This window comes from Gossypium arboreum, chromosome 9, assembly GCF_025698485.1.
Source record: "Gossypium arboreum isolate Shixiya-1 chromosome 9, ASM2569848v2, whole genome shotgun sequence".
Classification (NCBI taxonomy): domain Eukaryota; kingdom Viridiplantae; phylum Streptophyta; class Magnoliopsida; order Malvales; family Malvaceae; genus Gossypium; species Gossypium arboreum.
The window spans coordinates 77,430,837-77,443,924 of record NC_069078.1 but is presented as its reverse complement, the minus strand read 5'-3'; positions in this window follow the sequence as shown (position 1 = coordinate 77,443,924).

Below are 13,088 nucleotides of genomic sequence, written 5' to 3'. Positions count from 1 at the left end.
ACTTGACTATTTTCTTAATTTTCTTATAAAATTAAAACACTTTATCCTCACCGTGTTAATTAATTATCTTTTCAAAAAATTTGAAAGGAATTTTCTTTATTCAAGATAAAATGATAAAAGAATGTTTATATGTTTAATATCACATACCTTGAGTGTTGATGTTTTATTTATTGTTGATACAACTCCTTAGACTAATATTATTTGTTTTTTTTTTTAAACATATGGGCAAATAGACCTCTGAATAATAGATCAAACATAATTTCAAGATAAATTAGATGTTGATATTTTTTATTTTGACTTCTATATTTATATTCAGTATAAGCGAATTATTCTCCGTACATGTTTTACCTCGAGCTAAGCTATGATGATCAAATTTGATTGATTGGAGAAATTTGAAGATTGATAATGTCTTATACTCTTATCCTTACCCTTCAAGCCTTTTTCTTGTAGATTAAATCGATGAATTTACCTAGCTTATAAGGCTTTATGTTAAAATAAATATTGGATGTGATTATTTAGGACTATCATGCAATTAAAAGGATGAATTTAACTACATTTGCCTATAAATAAGCAGCTTATTCGCATATGGATATATATATATATATATCTTTGGAGATTGTTTTGTGTTGATTTTGTTGATAAATATTTTTGTATTTTTACACTCATTTTATAGGCATTCTTTGTGAGAGTTGAAGTGAATAATTTGAGTGACTGATTGTAATAAAGTTGTGGTTATTTATTGAGATTGCAATTGTTCTTTATGTAACGTTACCAATAAGTGATTAGAATTCACTAAGTAGTATTGTTTTTAAACTAGGCCTATAAATTTAGTGTGCTATCTCTTCCTTTACTTCCAATAATTTTTACATTTATTCACTGTCTTATTTAAACCTGTATCTAGATATTAGATTCAACATCAGTTTACTGACTGCCTTTAATTCAACAAATGATGGCATGGGTATTGTACACAAAGAGTTTGGGCGAAGTCCTAGTAGCATGAAGGGGAATATCTAGCACGCATCATCACCTTTCATGGCGGAAGACATTGCTATGCTTAGAGCGCTTGTTTTGTTAAAGAGTTGGGTTTCTTTAAAATCGTAATTGAAGATGATTCTCTCCCCATCTTCAAAATGTTTACCCACCATGGAGTTGATAAATCTTCCATCTCAACATTTATTCAAACTATGAAAGTTGACTCTTTCATTTCAAATCTGGGTTAAAGCCCTTTCGGAAGGCCTCAGAAACATTTTAAACGTTGATAAAACTTGGAGGATTTGTATTGAAACCCACCCATTGTTTGAAAAGTCAAAAAAGGTGGGCACCGAAAGTAGAAAGTAAGATTGGTTGACAAGTTGGGTTAAAAGTTGGCATGGGATAATTGCAATTTTGGTCCCTAATTGTATAGGGACATTGCAAGTTGATCCTTGAACCTCAACTATAAATAGGCCTAACCATTTCTTACTTTCTTCATCCCATAATTGTCATTCTCTACTTAAGGCATTATTCTCTCTCCTATTTGTAAATTTCACTTGTAATTTTGGAGTGAAATATATTTGGTAGTGCTTAGGGGCGTAGGCAAAATTCTTTGAACCTTGTTAAAATTCGGTGTTCTTTATTATTTATTTTGCATATTTTTATGAATGTGATTGTAGTGATTTATTGTGCTATTAAATTACGATAGAGGGATATTCTGGCTAGGAAAGACTTGGTATTTAAGTGATCTTCGTGATCTACCTCTCTTTCCTGGGAATTGAACTTAGTGTGATTTTTCAGTACAATATTTTTACTCTTTCACACGCTTCCGCCCAATAATTGGTATCAGAGCCAGATTCGTACTTGGGGAATACGACTATTTACGATACTATTTACGTATACGGTACTATTTACGTATACAGTACTGTTCACGTATACAGTAGTTGAGATTGAGGAGAAAAATGGTAGCAGCATCGTCATCAGCAAGGACTACTGTGACAAATGTAAAATTTGAAGTAGAGAAATTTAACGGTACCAATAATTTTGGTATGTGGCAATGTGAGATCCTGGATGTCTTATGTCAGCAAGAGCTAGATATAGCCCTTGAAGAAAAACCTGACAAGATGGATAACAAGGATTGGGCCAAGATCAATAGACAGGCATGTGGTACAATCCGCCTATGTTTCGCCAAAGAGCGCGAAGTACTCATCATGAGGAGACATCGGAAGAAGTTATAGGATACCTTTGGAAGAAAAGTTTCTAACGAAAAGTCTTGAAAATAGGCTTTATATGAAAAAAACTTTATCGATTCACGTATGCACCTGGTATGTCGATGAATGACCATGTAAATTTATTCAATAAAATTTTAGTAGACTTGCTAAATTTGGATGAGAAATTTGAAGATGAAGACAAGGCATTATTGTTGTTGAATTTCCTTCCTGATGAATATGATCATCTTACCACCACATTACTTCATGGGAAGGACACGATCATATTTGATGCAGTTTGTAGTGCGTTGTATAGATCTGAGACTCGAAAGAAAGATAAAAGAGATCACGAGATACAACTGCGAAGTCTTAACGATGAAGAGGTCGTTTACATCAAGAAATCTGGTAGAAGGGAAAGTCCAAAGGAGACCCGCCAAAGATGAATGTGCCTTTTGCCGTGAAAAAGGGCATTGAAAAAAGAATTGTCCTAAGCTACAAAAGGGCAAGGTTATTTCTAATGCATGTGTAGCGGAGCATGATGAGGAGTCAGACTTTAGCTTGGTTGGCACAGCAATGGCATGTCAAACAGATGAGTGGATTTTGGATTCAGGATGTACTTACCATATGTGTCCTAATAAGGACTGGTTTTCTAGTCTTAAAGAGCTAGAAGGTGGAATTGTTCTTATGGGCAATGATAGTGCTTGTAAGATAATGGGAGTGGGTACAGTCCAATTGAAGAATCACGATGGCTCAATCCAAGTCTTGACAGATGTTCGCTACGTACCTAGCCTAAAGAAAAATCTCATCTCATTAGGGGCCCTAGAATCTAAAGGGCTCACAATCACTTTGAGAGATGGATTACTAAAAATAGTAGCTGGGCAATTGACGGTGATGAAAGGCACAAGAAGAAATAACTTGTACTTTTTAAATAGAAATGCAGTTATTGGATCAACATCAACAGTTTCTACAAAAGATGTAGATTCGAGGCTACGGATTATGGCATATGCGATTGGGACATCTTTGGTGAAAAAGCTTTGCAGACTTTGTGAAGCAAGGCTTGTTGAAAGGTGCAAATTCTTGCAAATTGAAATTCTGTGAACATTGTGTTCGGGCAAGCGAGCGAGGTAAAATTTGGTCCACAATTCACAATCTGAAAAGAATTCTGGACTACGTTCACAGTGATGTGTGGGGACCTACCAAAGTGGCTTCTTTGGGAGGTATGCACTATTTTGTTACTTTTGTTGATGATTATTCAAGAAAAGTATGAGTGTATCTAATGAAAAGAAAAAGTGAAGTTTTGGATGCATTTCTGAAATGGAAAAAGATGGTGGAGACTCAGACTGGTCGAAAGGTCAAACGACTTCGATCAGATAATGGCACTGAGTACAAAAATGATCCATTTCTACAAGTATGTCAAGATGAGGGCATTGTGCGACACTTCACTGTTCGGGATACACCACAACAGAATGGCGTGGCAGAACACATGAATCGAACTATACTGGAGAAAGTTCGATGTATGTTGTCCAATGCTGGATTGGGCAAGGAATTTTGGGCTGAGGCAGTTACATATGCGTGCCATCTAATTAACCGTTTGCCATTAGCTGCAATAAATGGAAAAACTCCTATGGAGATGTGGACTGGTAAATCTGTTACTGATTATGATTCTTTACATGTATTTGGTTCCACTGCATATTATCATGTAAAAGAATCTAAGTTAGACCCAAGAGCAAAGAAAGCATTATTCTTGGGTATAACTGATGGAGTAAAAGGATACCGTCTCTAGTGTCTGATACAAGGAAGATTGTTTTCGATGAGATGTGACTTTTGATGAATCAACCATGTTAAAGTACAAGGATTCACAAAAGGATGACAAAACCAGTAGTACTTTGCAGCAGGTGGAGCTTGAAAAGGTTAACGATGATCCAACTAATATTAAATGGACAAATGATGAAGAGGTTCCTACCCAAGAACCTCTACAGCAATAAGATTCAATTGCATATAGGAGGCCAAGAAGAGAGATTCGTAAGCCTGCTCGCTTTGATGATATAGTGGCCTATGCACTTCCAATTGCAGATGATATTCCTTCTACTTACATAGAAGCAATAAGTAACCCTGATGGTGTAAAGTGGAAGCAAGCAATGAATTAAGAAATGCAGTCTCTTCATAAAAATAGGACCTGGGAGTTGGTGACACTACCCAAGGGAAAGAAGGCAATTGGATGCAAATGGGTATATGCAAAGAAGGAAGGATTTCCTGGTAAAAATGAAATTCGATACAAGGCTATATTGGTAGCAAAGGGTTACGCTCAGAAAGAAGGAATAGAGTATAATGAAGTGTTTTCTCCAGTTGTGAAGCATTCATCTATACGGATTTTGCTAGCCTTGGTTGCGCAATATGATCTCGAACTAGTTCAACTTGATGTGAAGACTGCGTTCTTACACGGTAATTTGGAAGAGGAAATTTATATGACTCAGCCAAATGGATTCAATGTTGCTGGAAAAGAAAATTGGGTTTGCAAACTGACAAAGTCGCTTTATGGATTGAAGCAATCTCCGAGGTAGTGGTACAAGCGATTTGATCAGTTCATGAAAGGGCAAAGGTACACAAGAAGTAAATTTGATCATTGCGTGTATTTTCAGAAGCTACAAGAAGGAACTTTCATATACTTGCTCTTATATGTTGATGATATGCTAATAGCATCTAAGAGCAAAATTGAGATTAAAAGATTGAAGACTCAACTCAATCTCGAGTTTGAGATGAAAGATCTAGGAGAAGTTAAAAAGATTCTTAGCATGGAAATATGGAGAGATAGAGCTCATGATAGAGTTAGCTTGTCTCAAAAGCAGTATTTGAAAAAGGTACTACAGCAGTTTGGCATGAACGAACATACAAAACCTGTAAGTACCCCGTTGGCTTCTCATTTCAAGCTTTCTGCACAACTATCTCCTTCGACTAATACAGAACGAGAATACATGTTGCAAGTTCCGTATTCTAATGCAGTGGGTAGCTTGATGTATGCAATAGTGTGTACAAGACCCGACATTTCACAGGCAGTTAGTATAGTGAGCAGGTATATGCATAATCCTGGAAAAGGATATGGCAAGTCGTGAAATGGATTCTACTGTATATTCGTAAGACCGTGGATATTGGATTCTTGTTCAAGCGGGATAATACACTTGGTAAAGGTGTTATTAGATGCGTTGATTACGACTATGCGGTGATTTGGACAAGCGAAGATCAACCACCGGTTATGTGTTTACACTTGGGAGGACCAATAAGTTGGAAGTCTACACTACGTCTCTGATTGCGTTGCCAACCACAAAAGCCGAGTACATGGTAATGAGGTCAGAAGGAGGCTATTTGGTTACAAGGTATGACTAAAACCTTGGGATTGGTCCAGGAGGATATTAACGTGTATTGTGATAGTCAAAGTGCTATTCATTTAGTAAAGAATCAAGTTTATCATGTACGTACAAAGCATATTGACGTACGTTTCCACTTTGTGCGGGAAATTATTGATGAGGGGAAAATTTGTCTTCAGAAGATCAAGACTGCAGATAATCCCGCAGATATGATGACCAAGGTAGTAACAGTAACCAAGTTTGAACATTGTTTGAACTTGATTAATATCCTGCAAGTTTAACAGTTGAAGAAGTCACTATCAAGTATTGTTATCAAAGGCAAAAAGAATTGTGTGAAGATAAGATTATCCTAATCAAATCTTCAAGGTGGAGATTATTGGAACCCACCCATTGTTTGAAAAGTGAAAAAGGGTGGGCACCGAAAGTAGAAAGTAAGATTGGTTGGCAAGTTGGGTTAAAAGTTGGCATGGGATAATTGCAATTTTGGTCCCTAATTGTATAGGGACATTGCAAGTTGATCCTTGAACCTCAACTATAAATAGGCCTAACCATTTCTTACTTTCTTCATCCCATAATTGCCATTCTCTACTTAAGGCATTATTCTCTCTCCCTATTTGTAAATTTCACTTGTAATTTTTGGAGTGAAATATAATAGGTAGTGCCCGAGGACGTAGGCAAAATTTGCTGAACCTTGTTAAAATTCTGGTGTTCTTTATTATTTATTTTGCATATTTTTATGAATGTGATTGTAGTGATTTATTGTGCTATTAAATTACGATAGAGGGATATTCTGGCTAGGAAAGACTTGGTATTTAAGTGATCTTCGTGATCTACCTCTCTTTCCTAAGAATTGAACTTAGTGTGATTTTTCAATACAATATTTTTACTCTTTCACACGCTTCTGCGCAACAATTTATGTTACCAATTGCATGTAATTTTCTTAATTGAATTTGATGATGATAAAGGAACCGATTATTGGATAATAGTTGGGGAAGGCGAAAGTTGATTTCTTGGATTTGGATGCCTTGTAAAGTTTTTATTTATTATGATTTTGATTTTTTAAATCTCGTTTAAAATTGTTTGAATGGTTTTAGATTTTTTTTATTTTTGATTTAATTCTTTTCTGGATTTTTACTTAAATTAAAGTGGCAAAGTTTGATTTAGATTTTAACCTTTTTTATTTTATTTTTACAATTAGAATTAAAATTAAAATTAACCTTAAATTTATTGAAAATTTTAAAACTAAAATCAAATTGGTAGAATATATAATTATTGGAGGATTAAATTTATTATTATGTTAATAAAAAAACTCACAATTGACTACAATCATTGACTTCACTAAAAAAATCTAATTTAAAAATTTTAGTGATTAAATAAAAAAATTATAGTTAAATGACAAAAGCTCTCATGATTGAGTAATCATTGGTTTAGTTTTAGATTAATATATATAGAGGTATCTAAATTTGAAAACTTATAACTATTTGGTACTTAAACTTTTTTAGATTTAATTAGTACCTAAACTTAAAAATCGTAAGTCAATTTGGTACTTTTTAGGTACTTGACTAATGTTGTTAAAATACGATAACGTGATACTAACAAATGACCAATACCATGATGACACGTGATAATCTCACATTTTAACACGTGACAAAAATAATCTTTTATAAATTTTAATTTATTTTAATTTTCACATGTCAAAATATGATATTGCCATATGTCATCATACTAATAATTGTTAATGTCAAATCAGCATATTTTAATTGGATTAATTAGATACCTGTTAAGTTTCACTTTTTACTTTTTTTATTATCTCATAATATTCAATACAAATATCATTTCCATTCAAATAAGCAGAACCTATGTAGAACTCATTTATTAAATATAAAAATTAAATTATAAATAGTGATTAAACATAGATTGAATATTAATTGATGAAAAAACTAGAGTGAAGCAAAATCAAAACATACAACTAAATTAATTTTTAATTTTTAATTTTTAGTGAAAATAATAATACTAAAATTACATCAAATTAGCTTGGTCTAAAGCTCCTCATTTTATCTTAATTTTGAATTACTGAGACATAATGAGAATTATCGTCATAAATTTAAGTATTAATAACATAAAAACTTTAGGTACTAAATATAAATTATTAAATTCAAAGATTTCCGTATATATTCATCCTCCAATTATATATATAAAAAACCGTTTCAAAGACGGTAGCTAGCTTAAAAAGCCATCGTGTCAGCTTTGACCATAACATTACCATTCTATCGGTCACCGCCACCGCTGTCGTGAGTCTTGAGCCGTTTTCAGGGAATCTTATTTCATCTCTTTTTGTATTTTCTGATTATTGTTCTGTTTCTTGGCATTGCTAAACTCACTCTATTGGTGCTTTCCGTCTCTTATTCTGCCAGGTTAAATCACTGTACTGTTGGTGCTGCCTTGAATTGATTTACTTGATGCCATGCTGAGTTGTGTGCTTATTTTATTTATATATAATATAATGGTTAATAATTATATTTTGATTATGTTAGATAAAAAAAAAAACAAGGTTTAGATTGATTTACGTAATAAGTTTTTTTAAAGAATTATGTAATAGATTTTTAGTTGTTAATTTGTTTGTGAATATGTTTAATATATTTTATATTTACAAATGTATTTATTTAATTTAAATAAAAAATAAAGATATATAATTTTAAATAAATTAACACAAATACAATTTTGAAACTGTTGTCCACCAAAAATTGAACAGAAAAAAAATAACCAGACAAATTTCCATTTATTCAAGCTGAATTCATTCATCCCTATGTCCAGTACTAGGTGAGTTCCTCCACATCTGTATGATGACACGTGCACCCACTATTCTTTTCTTTTGTATTCTTTTAAAGTAAATGGTGAAATTTTAATTCTAATCCCTCTACTGTATTATATCTGGGATTTAATATTTATTTACTTTTTTTCATTCAAAGGTAAATAATTAAATTTCAGTTTTAATTTCTTTACCATATTTGGAATCCTCTTTTCGACTCTGACTCTCCCACTCCAGTCATTGCTTTTCTTCCTGTTAAAGATTTAATCTTTCTATAGTAATTTTATTTAGTTTTGTACTCTATTTTTACGATCTATAAGGCTTTAGGGTCTTTCTATGATGACACATTAAGAAAATGGTCAAATCTTATTCCTGGTTCCTCTACTATGCTAAAATTTAAGATTTAATTTTTATACTTTAATTTTATCCTTATATTTTATAATATTATTAATTACCCTAAAATGATTATTTTAATTACATTTTTATGTGATTTTTTAAAAAATACTATTCTAACAAAAATTTATTTTGGCATAAAAGTTAGAATAAATGTTATCTTTCTTTAAAAATTCCATGTTAACTCCTGAAATTATTGAAGGTGTTAATTATTTGGACTAATTAATGACACGATTCTCTTTTACTTTTTTTAAGTCATTAGATGATAGTGATAAAATTTTAAAAGTTTCTTCGGCACTAACTCCTGTTGCTAACACATGTACATTTCTCTTTTTTTCTTTACATTATAAGAAAATATTAAATTTCAACTTTAGTCCTTTTATTATGCTTGAGTTTGAGATTTAATTTTTTTTTAATTTCTAACATAATTTGGTTAGTCTAAATAGTTAATATTGTGAATTTTTCGATTAAAATTTTACGTGGATATATATAATTTGAATGTCTGTCTTAGGGACGGACACATCTTTTGAGTTTGCCTTGCATTTTCTTTCTTTATAAGACAATGGTCAAATTTTAAAGTTGTCCCCTATACTATGCTTAAACTTGGATTGAATATATATCTTTAAATTTTGACATAATTTGGCCCGTCTACTTTTACAATGTCATTAGTTTATTTAAATAGTTAATATTGTTAACTATTTCAATTACAATGTTGAGATTATTTTTCTTAAAAACACTATTCCAACAAAAAAAAATTACCATGACGAGGTCGAATAAGAGTTTCTATGAAAAATTTCACATCAACATTTTCAACATAAATTTTTTTGTTACCTCACTACCAAGTAAATTCTTTTAATTTTAAAATGTCACACCAATAAATTTAATAGGAGAGTTTTAACAAATGTAACAATTAGACTTGACATTTTAAATTTGAAAAGTAGAAAGACTAAATTTCTAAAAATAAAAATAGAGAGTGTAATGACCCGAATTTTTACAGTTATCAAAAAAGTGCATTTTGGTCTCCGTTTCTAAAAATAGATTTGTAAATATTTATTAAAAATATTTACGAAGTTAAGAGAGTGATTAATTAAAGTTTAATGAAGCAAATTAGCTTAAATAAAGGATAATTAGATAAAAGGATTAAATTGAATGAAGTGTGAAAGTTTAATTATAGAATAAAGAAAATTAAAAGGACTAAATAAGAAAATAAACCAAAAAGAGTGCCAAGTGTATGGCAAAAATAAAATACAAGTATAATAAATATAATACACACATTTGTAGAGGTGTGCATGGGCCGGGTGGCCCGGCTCGGCCCGAAGGCCCGCCCGAAAAATCGGAGGGTTTGGGTAAAAATATAGGCCCGAAAAACGGGCTTGGACAAAAAACGAGGCCGTTTAGAAAACGGGCCGGGCCTCGGGTAAGATTTTTTTGGCCCGGGCCCGGCCCCGACCGGCCCGATTTTTAATATTAAATTAATTTAAAAAATTTTTATTTTAATTTTAAATAACTTTAGTACTTTTACTTTACTTTTTTGTTGTTTTGATGTTATTTTGATATTGTAAAACTTTTGTTATTAATATAATTTAATTCTTAATTTAGTTTTAATTTGTTTTAATTTTTCAATTTTAATATAATTACTTTTTATTATATTTTTAATTTATGTATTATTTTAATAATTATTTTAGTCTCATTATTTATTTATTTTTGTTTTAATATTTGTTTTATGTTTTAAATGTATTTGATTTATTATATTTTAAAGTTTTTATTTAATAAAAAAGCAAAAAAAAATAATATGACCGGGCGGGCGGGCAGACCTACCATTTTTCTCGGCCGGCTTGGACAAATTTTCAGGCCCATATTTGGGCCGAGCCTTGAAAACAGGCCAAAATTTTTTATGGACCCAGACCGAACCCGGCCCGGCCCGGCCCGATCCATGCACACCTCTACACATTTGTAATACATATATTTATTTGCTTATTATTTAAGTAAATATTAATGTATTTATTATTATTAAATTAATATTATATGATAAATAAATAAAAGTTGACAAATGTATGGTATGTATAGTGACATGTGTGATACTAATATATACACATTTGTAAAATACATGTATATTTACTTATTATATAAGTATATTATTAAATTATATATTATTATTAAGAAAAAGATATTTATATAGTAAATAGATTAAAGAAAGACAAATGTAATAATATATGTGTATAAAATGTAAAATAGATATTGGATATTATTAAGTTATTATAATATATATATATATATATAAAGTAAAAGGAATAAAAAGAAAAGAATAGAAAAGAAAGAAAGGATGAAACCAAACAGAGAGAAGGGGAAACAAAGAAGGAAGGAAAAAAAAGAAAGAAGGAAAAAGGGAAAAATTGGGATTTCAAGGCTTGAAAGTTAAATAGGTAAGTCAATTTAGTTTTTTTTACTTAATTTTGATGTTTTGGAAGCTTTGGGACAAGGTTTTGATGAAATTAAGTGAATATTTTGAAAGTTATTAGATTTTTAAAGATTGTTCATGTTGAATAAAAAGATGAATTAGGGGTTAGATTGATAGGAATTCAAGTTAGAAATGAAATAAGGATTGAATTGTAAATTAATTCATAAGTTTTATGTTGTAGGGACTAAATTGATGAAATTTCGAAATTAGGAAAATATGCTGGAAATTTAATAGTTAAATATGAGTTTAGTTAAAAATTGCGTAGAAATAAAGTATGAATTAAGATAGAAAAGTAAGTGAATTTAGTTAGGATTAAATTGAAATTAAAAGTAGAAAATCAACATTTTGCACTAAGACTATTTTGGACAGCACCAGTAGTCTAAGTTTGAAAAATCACCAAAAATTGTATAAATTTAATTAAAGGATGAATAAAATATGGAATTAAAGCTTATTGAGTCTAGTTTCTTATAGAAAAAACGGTGTAAGCAATTGAATTGTAAATTATGAGATATAATAAATTTTGTGAGACAAGGTCAGAATGAATTCGGGTTCCCCTGTTCTGACTTTGAAAAATCACCAAAAATTGAAGAAAAATAATTAGAGGCTTAAAGTTATATTTTTAGAATTCATAATGAGTCTATTTTCAGGAGAAATCAATGGGAATATTATCCGAGTTCTGTACTGTGAGATAATTAATTTTTAGTGAAGAAGGGTCGGAACTGTCAGACAGCAGAATAGGGGTGAATTTAAAGAATAAACTGTAACTAATGGCTAAACAAAAAATTCTGAAAATTTTATGGTAAGAATATATATGAGTCTAGTTTCAGGGAAAATTAACAGATCTTAATTTGGAGTTCCGTAGCTCAAGTTATAAATAATTTAGTGACTATGACACAGATGGACAGCTTGAATATTCATAAAAGTAAATAATAAAAATTATAGATAATGTTACTTACAAGTGTGTTATATACACTAAGGATGTGGAATGGAGAGGAGAAGGAGGAAAAATATGTATGAATATTCATCTAGCATGGCTAATTTGCATGTTTTAGGCTCAGGGACTAAATTGAATAAAAGTAAAACTTTATGGGTAATTTTGTAAAAATGTTAGAAATGACCAAATTGCATGAAATGGATTATTTTATTATTTAAATTACAAAATTGAATGAAATTATTAATTTAGTTCAAGATCGGAGGAAAACATGTTTTAGGGATTAAATTGAAAAGTGTTCAAATTATGGAAAATTCTGATATTTTATAGAATTCATGGATTGTTATCAATATGGATGAGAATAATATCTAGAAATAAGGATTAAATTGCAAGAATTTTATTTTCCTGACCCTAAGGATGAAATCGTCATTAATTAAAAGTTTAGGGGCAAAATGGTAATTTTTCCTAGAGCATTAATTAAATGCATTAGAATATGAAATGAATGAAAATGATGATCAAATTTATTTATAAAGATCCGGACGACTCAAAAATGAGACTTGATCGTGGAAAATAAAAGATATCGGATTAAGGAAATTATAAACACAAACAAGCAATGAGGTAAGTTTGTGTAACTTGAATTGTATTTTAAATACTTAAAATATGTGGTTATGTGATGAAAATATGATTTGAATGTTCAATTCATGATAATTGATGAAATATTGCTAATACTCGATATAAATTGAAAATAAAGCCCGGTTGAATGAAAAGAAAATTCGATGGATCTCTGAAAAGGAATTGACTGTAAAAAGGATCTAGCTCGGGTGATCCTATTCTGATATAGCCCTCTACGTGTAAAATGGATTTAGCCCAGACGGGTAATCCGAATTAGGTCTCAATTGCTTTGAACGTAATTCGGATCCAAGCTCATTAGAGTAATTGTCATTGCGAGGATTTA